Source organism: Arvicanthis niloticus, chromosome 20 (genome assembly GCF_011762505.2).
Source record: "Arvicanthis niloticus isolate mArvNil1 chromosome 20, mArvNil1.pat.X, whole genome shotgun sequence".
Taxonomy (NCBI): domain Eukaryota; kingdom Metazoa; phylum Chordata; class Mammalia; order Rodentia; family Muridae; genus Arvicanthis; species Arvicanthis niloticus.
The window spans coordinates 42002231-42016469 of NC_047677.1; the positions used below are offsets into that span (position 1 = coordinate 42002231).

A 14239-nucleotide genomic window follows, 5' to 3' on the forward strand; every position below is an offset into this window, starting at 1 on the left:
GCAAGCTTGACCGGCATATTCTTAACCAGTGATTGATATAAGAAGGCCCAGTCCACTATGGGTGGGACCATCCCTAAGCTGGTAGTCCTGGGTTCTATAAGAAAGTGGGCTGAACAGATCATGGTGAGCAAGCCAGTCAGCAGCACCTCTGCATGGCCTCTGCGTCAGCTCCTGCCCCCAGGTTCCTGCCCTGTTTGAGTTCCTGTCCTGACTTCCTTCAACAATGAATAGTGATATGAAAGTGTGAGCCAAATAAACCCTTTCCTCCACATGTTACTTTTGGCCATGGCATTTTATCATAGCAATAGTAACCCTGACTAGGACATGGTACATGCCTTTAATTCCAGCACTCAGTAGGCTGAGGCAGGTGGATCTCAGTGACTACTCTGTCTCAAAAAGCAAAGAAACAAATAAAATATATGGAATTTCAAGAAAATATATGATATATATACATATATATATATATATAGAGAGAGAGAGAGAGAGAGAAGGAAGGGAGAGAGGGAGGAAGGGAGAGATATAGATTGATTGATTTTAAGGGTAGAGGACCAATCAAGAAGGCTGACCAGACAGACCCAGCTGGGCTTCCACACAGGCTATCAGAGTCACCTATGCCATGAACAGGCATCAGGGAGATAGTGGCTACAAGACAGGCTTGGAGCTTCTGGACAGCTCAGCATGTGGCAACTCATGGGAAACTAAACAAGAACTCACCCACATGCTACAAAGTACCACAGAGTCAAAGTCTCTATGTGCAGCACCCTTCCAGAACCCACCCAGAACTTCTTCATAGGTTATGTGTTTGTGTCCTTCCAAATACCCTTAATAAGAAACTGTAAATGTGAATAAAGTAGTTACTTTCTGGGAGCCACTCTGAGGAGGGGTTGTGAGAATCCTGACTGATCACTGGTCAGTCCAGAAGTTCCAGAGGTCCAGACAAAAACAGCCTGAAGAGGAGACCATCTTAAGGACAGAGCCCTTATTTAGCCTAGGGAATCTACCATCTCCAGGCAGACAGTATCCAACTGGACTGATTCAAAGGACACTGCTGGTGTCTGCTGCAGAACTGATCGCTTGCACAGTGAAATCTTGCCCCCCTCTGAGGATGATGTCATGCGGGTTTAGTAGGAAAAACTGAGTCTGAGTTAGTGTTTTCTGCTTCATCTCTCCTCTTCCTGAATCCTGTACCACCTCTGTCTTTCCCCAGAACTCTGACACTGTATTATGTGAAAGCTTTACCCCTGATTTTAAAACCTGCACTGCCTGCACCGCCTGTCCCTACATGTCTGTCCATCCAGCCCCACCTTCAAATCCCCAACTAGACAATAATATGGCTCCTTCTGCTAAGGCAAGGTATGTCATCAACCTAATGGGAGCTTTGTTAAACACGATGTGTTGGCATTCTCCAGGTCGCCTTCTCTATGGGGCTGGGGGACATTCCAAATGCACATTGGCATTTCCTCTAGAGCTTTCAGATGCCAGGTTTCCTCATCAGGGCTACATCTGATAAATTAGGATGTTAATTCTCCTTCCACTGAGACACTTAGAGACAAGGGAACTTCTTAATAAAGAAAAATTCCATTGCATACAAATCCCTCGGAAGAAGGCCACAAGGCATGTTCGCTTGCAAAAAGCGGGATTCTAAGTTCCATACCATCCTTCTTGATCCAGGCAGCAAGTCTTCCAGGTACGTCTGAGTGAACTGAATGCAGTAGCTCCCTCTCTGCTGGGACTGAACATCCTTTCTCCTTCAGCCCCTGGAACCTTTTCAATTGCTTCCTGCAATGTCCATTCTAACCAGGTTAAGAAAATACTACCATCACTATCCAAAACAAGATGCACAGGAGCCTAGTCCCCAGTTTGAGTTTCATCAGTCTGCTTTCTTTAAAGAAAACTTCCTTAAGAGAGTCACCCACATTTAATGCCCCAAATGTCTCTTCTCCCCACTGCTCGAAAACCCACTGAAGTCATTGATGGTCTGCCTCTCATCAAATCCAAGGAGATATTTTCCAGACCCCCTAAGACTGAGAAGCACCCGATCATTCATGTCCTAGACTCCTGACCATTGGTCCCTCCTGCTTGTCTTCTTCATCAGCATAATCTGGCATCCCCTCCTTCCCCTGTGGACTCCTTGTCAAGAGTCTCTACCAATACCTACCTCTGCTCTTCTCCACAGTCACTGTCCAGAAATGAAACAGCAGCTATCCTCAAAAAAGACACCTAAATTTGCATATCTGGCCCAACCTTTTCCTGAGCCTGACCTTGAATTTTTCCTTTCTATTCAAATCTCTATTCAGATGACTAATCATAAAAACAATAAGCGAAGCAAACTGTCTTAAATACTGCTAGTCAGGTACTGTTCCAGGCTCTCTGTCTTAAATACTGCTAGTCAGGTACTATTCCAGGCTCTCTATGTCAGCTCGGAGTACCGACTCAACGCCCATTTGTGATTATCTTTCTTTTTCTTTTTTTGGTAGTAGTTGTTTTTGAGACAGGATCTCACTACATACTCCTCTCGGGCCCAGAACTGCCTCCTTCATTCTAGAATTGAAGGATACACAAGACACAAATTCTGTTCTTCTTGATCTAGGCTGAAGCATTAATTGTGAAGAAAAATTACACAGCTAAGTGTTTAACACTACCCCCAAGCAAGCATGTGGTATGATTACTAAGCAAGGTCTCAGGATTCATTTTCCACATCTCAAGTCCTAATCCCTACCCTAAACACACAACCTTCCCCAGGCTTCCTACTCCACCAATATGATACTACCCCACGCTAAAGTCAGAAGGCTCAGCTCACAGCGTGCTGTGGTGTATTACTTCAGTATCCTTTTGTTATGAAAGCACAAAAGCACTGTGATAGTCTGTGCTCCAAGTCAGTCCTTTCAGTGAGTGTAAATGAACACTAAGTGGTAAGAAAGGGTTGCCCTTCTCTAATTGGCACATCTTCCTCTGTCAGGTATAATATATATATATTATATATAATATATATATATAAATAAATGGTACACCTCACAGAGGAAGCATCTTACACAGTGATGAATCCACCTCTTTCCCCCCCCCCCCCCCCCCCCGCCAGAGGCCCAGCCTAATCACCAGGCTTCTAACAGGGCTTCCTCCATGGTTTCCACCGGCACTCCTGCCTGCAGTATTGGAGTGAGGCGGCTGAGTGTAGCATGCTGTAGAGAGGCTCTGTCTGACTGTGTGACCTTGAACAAGCACCTCATAGTCCCCTGTTCTGACAGCCCCCATCTGTAACATGGGAATAACAGTAATAGACTGCAGACATGGTTCAGCAGGTAGAGGGGCTGGCACAGGGGACTGACAATCTGCGAGGTTGTCCTCTGACCTCTACATTGCCTACACGCCATATACACATAAAAATAAGATAAATTAATAAAAACCTGAACAGTAATAATGTTCACCTTTTGGGCTGCCGATTGGTTAAAGTAACCTGGAACAACCTAGCACATGACAGGCTCCTGAAAACCCACAAGCCAGAATGATTCTTTTAAAAGATAAACCAGATCATGTCCTTCCCTGCCCTGTTCAAAACTCTCTAGAAGGGAAAGGGGGAGGGGGAAGAGCAGCCCTCCTAAGACCTCCCATCATTCTAGGATTAAAATGTAAATCCCTCACCACAGCCTCTATACACCAGCAAGAAGCAGCCCTCCCCATCTCTCCAGCCTCATTTCCTGCCTCTCTCCCTCCCTCCCTGGCCACAATGGCTCCCTGATGTTAACAACACATGTCAAGACCTTTACCCCAGAGTCTCCTCTTCCGGGAAAGCTGCATCAGGCTGTACCCCACACTCCTTGGTCACCTATTGGTCTGCTTCCACCTAGCCTTTCTTCCTTTGCCCTTCAGGGTACACAGACATTAGTGTCTTGCTTACCCTGCCACTGTTCCCATAATGATAACATCAGGTGGACAGGACCTGGAACACAGGTAGCACTGATGAGAAAGAAAACAGCATCAGGCATGAAAATCACTTATCTAGAGCTACTTTCATTCCCTTTCTGCTTCAACCTGTCATGCCTGAAACCAAAGTCACTGGCATAGATATTCCTAGAGTGCCATATAAGTGAAAACACTGGGAAGATCAGCAGGCAGTATTATCAAATTGTTTAAAAGCAAGTAACAACAACTTGATGTTAATGGTCCTAACTGCAGTGGAAGGCAAGGTAAAATCTTTCTGCATCTTCTTCATCCATGCTCCAAACAAAAGGCATAGCTTGAGAAAGACAGTCACTGAGGAATAAAGACTCTTAATTAATCTAGTGCAATGGTTCTCAACTTGTCCGTCATGAAGGGGTTGAATACTAGATATTCTGTGTATCATACATCTACATTATGATTCGCAACAGAAGCAAAATTAAAGTTATGAAGTAGCAATGGGATAATCGTATAGTTGGGGGTCACCACAACACGAGGAACTGTATTAAAGGGTCACAGCATTAGGAAGGTTGAGCACCACTGACTTAGTGAATAATTTTTAAGTGAAATTATTGCTAGTTATTTGTCCTACTTCATATAATACTAGGAACATATTAAATAAAAGGTTTTAGGCAGAACCATTCCCCCACAGCAAACTGTGGACTTGGAAATTTGTATGTTAGAATGTGACACAGAAAACCAACCTTGTCCAAGCCTTCATACTAAGCTTAACCACTGCCCTAATGATTACATAACTTCACTGACTGTAAGCTCCAAAAGTTGCTTCTAGAGAACCTCCTAGCTATTTAAACAATATTCTCTGGTCCTGTGTATTTACATGGCTAATCAGAGCACTCAAGGCAATAAAATCCAGCTCTTAAATACAACTTACTGATAAAGGAATTTTGGGTTAAATCTTATGAGCAAATCTTCCTTGTGCCCTTGTATAAATAAGAATCCTGCTGTTACACTATTAAGGAAAACTTCAAAACACTATATTTTAAAGGCTGAGCCTGGTAGCACAGGTCCATAATTCTAGATACTGGAGCGCCTAAGACAGAAGGACTGAAATTTTGAGGCCTTCCTGGGTTGCATACAGAGTAAGTTCAAGGCCAGCCTGTCTGGACCGCTTAGTGAGACAATTTCTCAAGGCTGAGATATACCTCATAGTAAAGAACTTGCTTCTCATTCCTAGGCTCTTGGTTCATTCCCAAGTACCAGGGAAAAAATTATATTAAAATATACCACAACTATATACAGACACACACACCGCTGAGACAATGTACAATCCATACATAGTAACATCTGTAGATAACTGAGCAGCAGGGTACAGAGAAGAATGAGGTTGAGCCTATTCTGTGTGCCTTTTGAATGTATTACACACACACACACACACACACACACACACACACCCCGCTCGCCTTCCTGGATGTATTACGTGCATACTTACGTTTTTAAACCTACAAGCAAAATCTTCACACTTTTGCAAATATAATTTTATCTTTAAATGTTAACACTATTAAAGCGATTAAGAAGGCAAGCTGTCAGTAGGTTCTTTTACTGTGCTGTAGAGTTCAACGCTGTAACTCCAGAGGGAAGGCCTAGCACATGACCAGTTGGAGACTGTTCATTCACCGGACAAGATAGGTTTAAAGGATTTTTTTATTCCAAAAATTCTAAAGCAGTTTAAATGCTTTGCAGCACATAAACTTACAAAGAAGTGAATTTGCCTATGAGCCAAGGCATGTTTTCAGATAATGTTATTTCTTGGTAGCTAATCTTCCTGCAGTGGCCTACCAGCAATGACAGAATGGACAATCATGGAGGATACACATCAGTCTCTCTCTTCAACACTGTCCTTGCAGAAAGGTCTCCTTTGCTCCTTCCAACTGGAGCATCACAGATGACGTAGAAGTCACTGGATGTGCCCAGTTTCTGAAACCCCTTGACATCTAACAGGCGTGGAGAATGCATTCCTTTCAAAGCCTGTGGATTCCACTTCTCCACCACTGTGGGATCACAGCACCCAGCCCAGTGTGTCTCATCCAATATTTATCAAGCTCCTCTTGTGGGGCCCATGCTGTGCATCTGCCCCTTGGAGGAACCTGTACCCAGGGACCATTAATTCTCTCATTCCAAAAGGAGCTGTACCAACCAACCTTCTGCCTCCTTTTTCTTCTCTCTTTCCCTCCAGTTCAAGGAAAAAGGGTAAAGAAGTTTCATCCCCCACCCCCAAAGAGAAAGAAAAAACAAAACAAAAACAGCTGGCTTTTACAAACAGTTTTGTCTTGAGACTAAAAACAGGTTTGGAAAATGCACCTTCCTTTCAAAGGAACAAAGAGGGTTAATACATTATTTCTATTCTCAGTAAAAAACTACTGTTTGATCATCTTACTTACTGCACCTAACAGTAAAAAGGCAAGTTTGCTATTGGGCTTCTTTTCGTTATACTTCCAGAATGGAACGCAATAAATGGTTTTCAAAAGAAGAAAAAAAGATACCCTCATCAGAAGTCACAACCCAAACCTGCTAGCTGAAAACAATGACCTCCAACCAGACACCCCAGTGCGGATATCCCCCTCATAAATCCCGAATGGAACACATTTCTAGTCCTCCAAAGGCGACTCCGGCGCCACTAACAGTCTAGCGTCCACAGCCTCATCTGACATTTTCCTTGCACACAGTGATTTTCTTCCTGCCTATGTGAGCGTGTCAAAATGCACCTCCAACCCCTAATGTCCCAGATGGCTTCCACAGCAGCAGACGCGCCGGGGCACTCGGAACTTCGTCACCCGGGCGCACGGCGCTCTTGTGAGCTCTGAGCCCTCGGGAGGGACACGGATCACTAAAAAGCAGTCTCCCTCACCCAGGCCACGGTGTCCACTCTGTGAGAGCGCAGTGTCTCCTTTGCAGGACACAAGGTGCTCTCCACAGGGCGCAGCCTTCCCTCTGTGGGGTATAGAGTTAGGGTCTCCCTCCTTGGAGTTCTGAGTACTCTCTGCAGGGGATGGGGTTCCCTCTCTGTGCCCTTCCTCTGGGCGCTGTCTCCCCTCTGCGGAGCACATGGTCCCTTCTGCAGGGCACAAAGTCCCCGTCCCCTGGTGCGGCTTCCCCTCCTCGGAGCACAAGGTTCCTACCTCCCCACTCTGGGCTTAACCTCCCTTCTGCTAGGCACGGGTCCCTCCTGCAGGACGCAGAGTTCAACCTTCCCTCTGCCAAGCACATGGTCCCTTCTGCAGGGCACAGGGTCCCCATCCCCGGACACAGCTTCAGAGTGACACAGGGTGTCTCCTCTCAGGGCGCAGCCTCCCTTTTGCTGGGCACAGGTTCTCTCTCTAGGATACAGGGTCCCTAGCCCCGGACGCAGCTTTCCCTCTGCAGGACACAGGGTTCCCCTCCCGGTGCGCAGTGTCCCTTGTGCTGGCCAAAGGTCCCTTCCCGGGAAAACAGGGTCCCCCTCCCCGGAGCACAGGTCCCCTCCGCCCAGCACATCACTCCCCTCCCCGGGCGCAGTCTCCTCTCTGATGGGCACAGGTCCCCTCCCGGGAGTACAGGGTCCTCTCCGCGGGCACAACCTCCTGTCCGAGAGGCGCACGGTCGGCTCGCCGCGGCGCAGCGCATCCCACGCGGACGCGGCGCCTCCAGGAGCGGACCAGCCGTCCAGGGCGCAGCCTCCTCCCGCATCGCATCCAAGAGGACCGCGGCCCGCCCTCCCCTCCGCGCGCCACCCGGGATGCGCCAGCGACCCCGGCAGCCCGCCGCGGGCCCGAGCCGGGCTCCATAGGGTCTGGGGTCGGTGGTCGGGTCCGCGGCCGCCGGCGCTGCGCGGCCTCAGCCACCTGCCCCGCGCTTACATAAACGCGGCCGCCCGCGTCCCCGCCGCCTTACCTCAGCTTCACGCTGCGCCCGCGGGCTGCCGGCGTCTGGCTCCGGGCGCTGCGGCGGCCTCGGCTGGCCCCGCGGCCCCCGGGGTACGAGCCCCTCGCCGCCGCCTCAGCCTCAGCCACCTCAGCCTCAGCCGCTGCTTCAGCCTCTGCTTCTAGCCTCAGCGCCGGCGGCTCCGCCCCCTCGGCTCGCCCCGCCCCAGCCGCCGCAGCCGCGCGCGCGCGTTCGCGTGCAGGGGTGGAGCCAGCGCCCGACGCCGACGTGCGCGCGCTCGCCCGCCCACCCACCCACCCACCCATTCTTAACCCGAGCCGAGGTCCCGGATCGCCCGCGGCGGTGGGAACCGCGAGGGTTAGCGGTTAAAACCAAAACAGGTCGTGCGTCGCTAGGGAGACTCGAAGCGGAAGGGAGCCTCCGACACGACACGCACTGAGAAGATCGACGGGGGCGGGGTTCTCGAACTCGCACTCAGGAGACCCGAGCGGGCGGGAGCCTCGGATGCGACCTGAGGGGACAGGTGGGACCAGGGACCCTAGAGGTCCAGTGGGAGCTGGGAACGGGCCAGGGGAAAATCAGAGAGGAGCCAGTGAAGGGCGACTGTGACCGCCGCTTGAAGACCCACTGCACCTCGTCCGTGATAGCCTGGCATCCCGCAAGAATCATCCCTGGGCCTTCCTCCAGTTTTGAGAGCTGGCCCTGGTCACACCCACCTCTGTAGACTTTGAAAATCAGTAGGGAGGGAAGCAGAGACGTGATTTTGTGAAGCAGGGTGTCTACTGTTTTTTGTTTGTTTGTTTGTTTTTGTTTTGTTTTTAGGTTTTTTGGAGACAGGGTTTCTCTGTGTAGCCCAGGCTTTCCTGGAACTCACTCTGTAGACCAGGCTGGCCTCAAACTCAGAAATCCGCCTGCCTCTGCCTCCCAAGTGCTGGGATTAAAGGGGCGCGCCACCACTGCTGGAGGTGTCACTAGAAATGGTGGTGGGTTTTTAACCTAGACCCCGCGGTCAAGTTCAGGCTCCGCCACCTCTTAGGCATACCAGACGTGTCTTGTATTTGCTCCGCCTGTCTCCGCATTCGTTTAAAAACAAAAGGGTCTAGTAAAAGACGAGTGCTGGTAAAGCACTGTGTTGAGCACCCAGGATGTGGTCAGCAACTTGTGTGGGCCCCTCAGCAGACGCTCTTACCCTGGGGTGCTATGCCGGAATGGGGCCTAGAGAGGTCCAGAATCTGAAGCATAAACGCAGCACATCTGCATCCATCACAAAAACATGTCCCTTGGTCCAGCCAGCCACTCAATGAGTTCTTCAGCCTGCCTAAAAGGTGGGCACCAGGCAGCGTTTACTGGTGTACTTGTTCTAAGTAGAAATCATCTCATTTGGAACGTCTTCGAGGATGTCAAGCTTCACGTACAAAATCTGTGCACAAGGACAGTGTGTCTGTTTCTGGGAATCAAACTACCCCAGAACTTAAAAACTTAAAGTCATGGCTGGTCAGTCTAATGAACAGCAGCTTCTACTGTGTTCAGCTGGTTTTGGTTCATCTCTGCTTTATGGATGACCTCACTCCCGTAGGTCATGTGTTACCCACTGTTAGTAAGCTGGCTCATGTTGCTTCTCATAATGGCTGTGGTTTGGCCACGAGAGAGCAAGTTCCAGCCTACAGGGCCTTTCCAATCTCTGGGCACATCACCTATGTTCTTGTGACTCATTGACTGAAGTGAAGATGCTGGTCTGACACAAATATGAGAGGCAGAGATCTGGACAAAGGAAGTATGTTCATCAGAGACCACCGCTTTGGTAGACCGTTGGTGCATTGTGAATTATTACAGCAAAAACAGAAGTCTGCAATCTCATCCAGGACTAACTGGAATGGCCTTCTTTGTCTACTGTGTACACTGCCAAGAAAACAAAAACTAGCTTACAGTGAGGAGAACAGGGCACGCATAAATGGAGGCTAGAAAATAACAGTTTGACAGCCTCTCAGGTGTCTGGTGGTGTCACATGCATAGGTGGGTCAATTGGTTAGGAAGACATCTTCATCTGAATAGTCCGGAAGTAGAACAGGCCAGGATGCCAGACAATAGCATAACTGGGAGACAGTCCAGTGTAAAGAGCAGGTATGTTGGACTTGAATTTTACAAACCCACTACCGACACATAGCTGTGAGACTGGACAGATCGTTCATCTATAGGAGAGATGTTGATGTACCTGAAACCTGGTCTATCATCGATGACCGGAAAGACTTGATGGTGGAGTCTTAGGAACCACAACACATACAAATGTGAATTAGGAATATATATATATATATATATATATATATATATATATATATATATATATATATCTCGGTCCAGGAGTCGCCCCACAAACCACATGAACACCGATTTCAATCAGGGTGGTTTATTGAACACACACCTAAAGACTGATTGACCAGGACAACAGCTCAGGCTTGAAAGCTAAAAGCTGAGAGCTGGACGTTTCTCAGGGCCGGTTTACAAAGACTAAACCCACAAAAACCACAGTGAGCTCATACACAGATGCTGGAAGTGCTTGCCTGGTGGTCAGCCCTGACTCAAGCCATTTAGGACATAACCGTCCATATTGACCTTTAATTTGATGGGTCCTAAGTGAAGCTTATGGTTGTGAATTTCTTAAGATTAACAAACCTCAGAACATACAGAACACAACAGGGTTTGTGGTCAGCATGACCTTGCTCTGAGTTATTTTTCTGCCTCAATAACTGGCAGGCATATTACAGCAACAATATGAAACAGCTGGCAAACATGGAACAAAATGGCTACAGCTATGCTAGGGGGCAGGCCTCAATAATATCCATATATGTTAGACCAATTCCATTATATATTCCATTAGACCAATTTGGAGGAAGCCTGCATGCTGTAATCCTTTTGCCATCTTATCTGAACAAGAGAGTTGGGTGTAAATGAAGGGCAGAAGGGTGGCAGGGAGGGGAGGAGGGGACACAGAAGAAAATGAGCATTTTCTAGGGCCATTTTTAAACTCCTGACTGGACAATTTATTAATGGTACGTGTGGGTTTAAAATGTGTGCTGGTGCCTAGTGTGCAGAAGGAGGACTCGGAATCCAAAGAGACCTATTTCTAAGCCTTTCAGAATCTTTACCTGTAAGGAAGCCAAAGTTCTCTGTGGTCTTCCTGATAGTCACTGAGCAGAGTTCAGCAGGGAGATGGCTAAGGTGCCTCGGGGTGAGCCCTGGCATGGAAAGTACCAAGAGCCTGCCCACAGGCCCTCTCCTACAGGCCCTCTCCTACAGGGGCCAATACGCACAGATCCCTAAAGCAACCATGTTGGTTCCCTGTGGGTACTCAGCAAACAGCCAGAACAGCGAGTGCTCTTAACCTCTGAGCCATCTCTTTACTGGTTATTTTTGTTTGTTTTTATTTGTTTGTTTTTGTTTTTAAACGTGAAATTTTGAGGATCAGCCTCAGGCCCTCACGCTTGTAAGGGCAACACTTTATCAATCGGACCGTCTCCTCGGGTCAACCTTAACTACCTCCAAATGTCCCTGCTTCCAAATGCCACGGCCAGGTGTGGCTTCTCCCTCTTATTGATTACACTGAGGTGATTCAGTCCAAATAAGTGGGAGGTGGAGCCACACCATCAAGTCCCATTTGGAGGCTTGACTAGGGAAACTCAGGCCGTTGCTGGAACTCATTCCCATGAGGCAGATAGATAGATAGATAGATAGATAGATAGATAGATAGGAAAGATGATAGGTGATACATAGATAGGAAAGATGATAGGTGATAGATAGATAGGAAAGATGATAGGTGATAGATAGATAGGAAAGATGATAGATAGATAGGATAGATGATAGATAGATAGGAAAGATGATAGATGATAGATAGATAGAATAGATGATAGATAGATAGGAAAGATGATAGGTGATAGGTGATAGATAGGAAAGATGATAGGTGATAGGAAAGATGATAGATGATAGATAGGAAAAATGATAGATGATAGATAGGAAAGATGATAGATAGGAAAAATGATAGATGATAGATAGGAAAGATGATAGGTGATAGATAGATAGATAGATAGATAGATAGGAAAGATGATAGGTGATAGATACAGAGAGAGATACAGAGATAGATACACAGATAGATACAGAGATAGATACAGAGATAAATAGTTATATAGTTTATCAAAGGAAGTAGGAGGCCTGTGGTGTTGAGCAGTGTGTGAGTGAAGATGGTGGTGAGGGTGCCCAAGATGGAGAATTAGAACTGCTGCCAGTGTTCTGTGGAGTTACACTGACTGCCTCCCTTGGCTCTTACACCCTCCCTCAACTTCCAGGAGGTGAAATAAATTGGATGATTAAGCCACAAGGGATTGACAGATCTGTGGCCTGTTTTTGTGCACTTCACAACCTAAGAAATACTTTTACAGTTAGCATTGTAATGAGGGGTGAAAATATGCAACGGGCTTACGTGATATACAAGTCTTAAAATACTCACCATCTGTCCCATTATATTAAAAAAAAAAAAAATGAGCCAAGTAGGATCTACCTTGTGGAGCTGGGAGTTAGATCAGCCACCATCAGTGTGTGGGCTTCTAGGGAAGGAATAAGCAAAAGGCACCACCAGTAGTAAGGAGCGATGGCTGATGGGTACCAGCCTTAGTGCTCACACAGAGCCCCACGTTGGATGCAGAGAGCTTAGGTCAGGTGGGACTGTAAGGAGTTGTTTCTGGAAACAGCTCTCAGTAAGACTAAGAGGGATGGACTGACTGCCACAGCCTGTAGGGGGAACTCACAGAAAGGACTACCATCTGGTGCTAGGCGGGGAGATGGTGGTAAGTGTTGCACCAGGGGGGGAGATAGAGGTCCTTTTGGCTCTGGTGAGTGTACGAGTCTGTCAGATGCTCAGGCAGTATCAGGAAGGCAGATAGCAACACACAAGAGAAGAGAGAAGGAGGACATCCATGTAAGACCCAAGGAAGTGGACAAGGTCACCAACTACCTAAAGAGAGTAGGGAGAGGGGCAAAGAGAAGGGGAGACAAAGGAGGACTTCAGAAATGGGAGCCAACAGAAGAAAAGATGAAAACCCATTGGATTTGAAAACAGGAGGTTAGAATGACCTTGAAGTCTCAGCAGTGTATTGGGGACGCTATTAACTACAAAGAGAAGAACTTCAAATCCAATCCCCATTTTTTTTTTTTTAAGTTTTATTTTTGTGGTGCAGGTCAAACCCTGGGACCCATGGAGCATTCTACCACCGAATCACTCTCTGACTTCAAAACCTAAGAAGAATAACAAGTATAGACTAACTTCGCTAATACAATCCAAAGTCATCACAGAGCCAGAGGAAAGCACTCGGCAAACCAAACCCCAGCCACCAGCAGTGGCACGTTTGAAATAACATTTCTTTCCAAAACCATGACTTGGTGCCAACACTTTTACATCTTACTAATCACGTCGAAACATGGGGGCAGCATCGTCTCATCATCTCAGGAGCTTCAGAAAAGGATTTTTGAGAAGCCAACCTTGGTGGATCAGGCCTGTGGTGCTGGCACTAAATAGGTCAAGGCAAAAGGACCAGTTCAAGACTGAGGATAGCTTGGGCTACAGAATGAACCCCTATCTCAAAAGGGGTGGTGGGATGAATACAAAGCTTCTAATAAAATCCAGCATTGTTTCTGCTTGGAGAACCACTCTAAGAAAAGTAAGAAGAGAGCTTCCTCAATCTGAGGCAAGCTAGATTAAGATTCTCTAAAGCAGTGGTTCTCAACCTGTGGGTCAAAATCCCAAAAGACCTTTTTACAGGGGCCACCTAAGATCATCGGAAAGCACAGATACTTACGTGATGATTCATAACAGTAGCAAACTTACAGCTAAGAAGTAGCAGTGAAATAATTTTATAATTGGAGGTCCCCACAACATGAGGAACTGTATTAAAGGGTCACAGCATTAGGAAGGTTGAGAACCACTGCTCTAAAGGAAGAAATTGATAGAATATATGTTACTGTGTTTGCTTTCTGTTACTATGATGAACACCACAGCCAAAAGCAATTTACGAGATTATACTTTCAGCGTATGCATCCAGGTATACTATCACTAAAGGGAAATCAGGGCAGGAACTGAAGCAGAAACCATGGTGGAATGCTGCTTACTGGCTTGCTCTGTGCTGTGTAGCTTCCATTTTTATACAGAACAGGACCTCCTTCCTGCCTAGGGATGGTACCTCTGACAGTGGGCTGGGCCCTCCTATATAAATTAGCAATCATATTAACACCCCCATAGACATGCTCACAAGTCAATAAGATTGTGACAATTCTTCTATTGCAATTCCCTCTTTCCAAATAATTCCAGATTATGCTAAGTTGAACAACAACAAACCAAGACAATTACAAATTCATTAAACTGACTGACTTACTACACACT

General features: G+C 47.0%; 1 protein-coding gene and 1 long non-coding RNA gene across 3 annotated transcripts in view; one reads left to right on the plus strand and one right to left on the minus strand.

The window, feature by feature from the left end:
• Adarb1 (adenosine deaminase RNA specific B1) overlaps positions 1–8025 on the minus strand; it is a 121763-nt gene extending 113738 nt beyond the window's left edge. For both annotated transcript variants that reach the window (XM_034523730.2, XM_034523729.2), the window contains exon 1: positions 7825–8025. The gene's annotated coding sequence lies outside the window, so the exon portion shown is untranslated. The remainder of the gene's footprint in view (positions 1–7824) is intronic.
• A 92-nt stretch (positions 8026–8117) lies between these two features.
• LOC143435174 (uncharacterized) lies at positions 8118–13967 on the plus strand. The gene is made up of 2 exons (XR_013105235.1): positions 8118–9936; positions 13041–13967. It is a non-coding gene; the product is annotated as an uncharacterized LOC143435174 (long non-coding RNA).
• Positions 13968–14239: the final 272 nt, after the last annotated feature.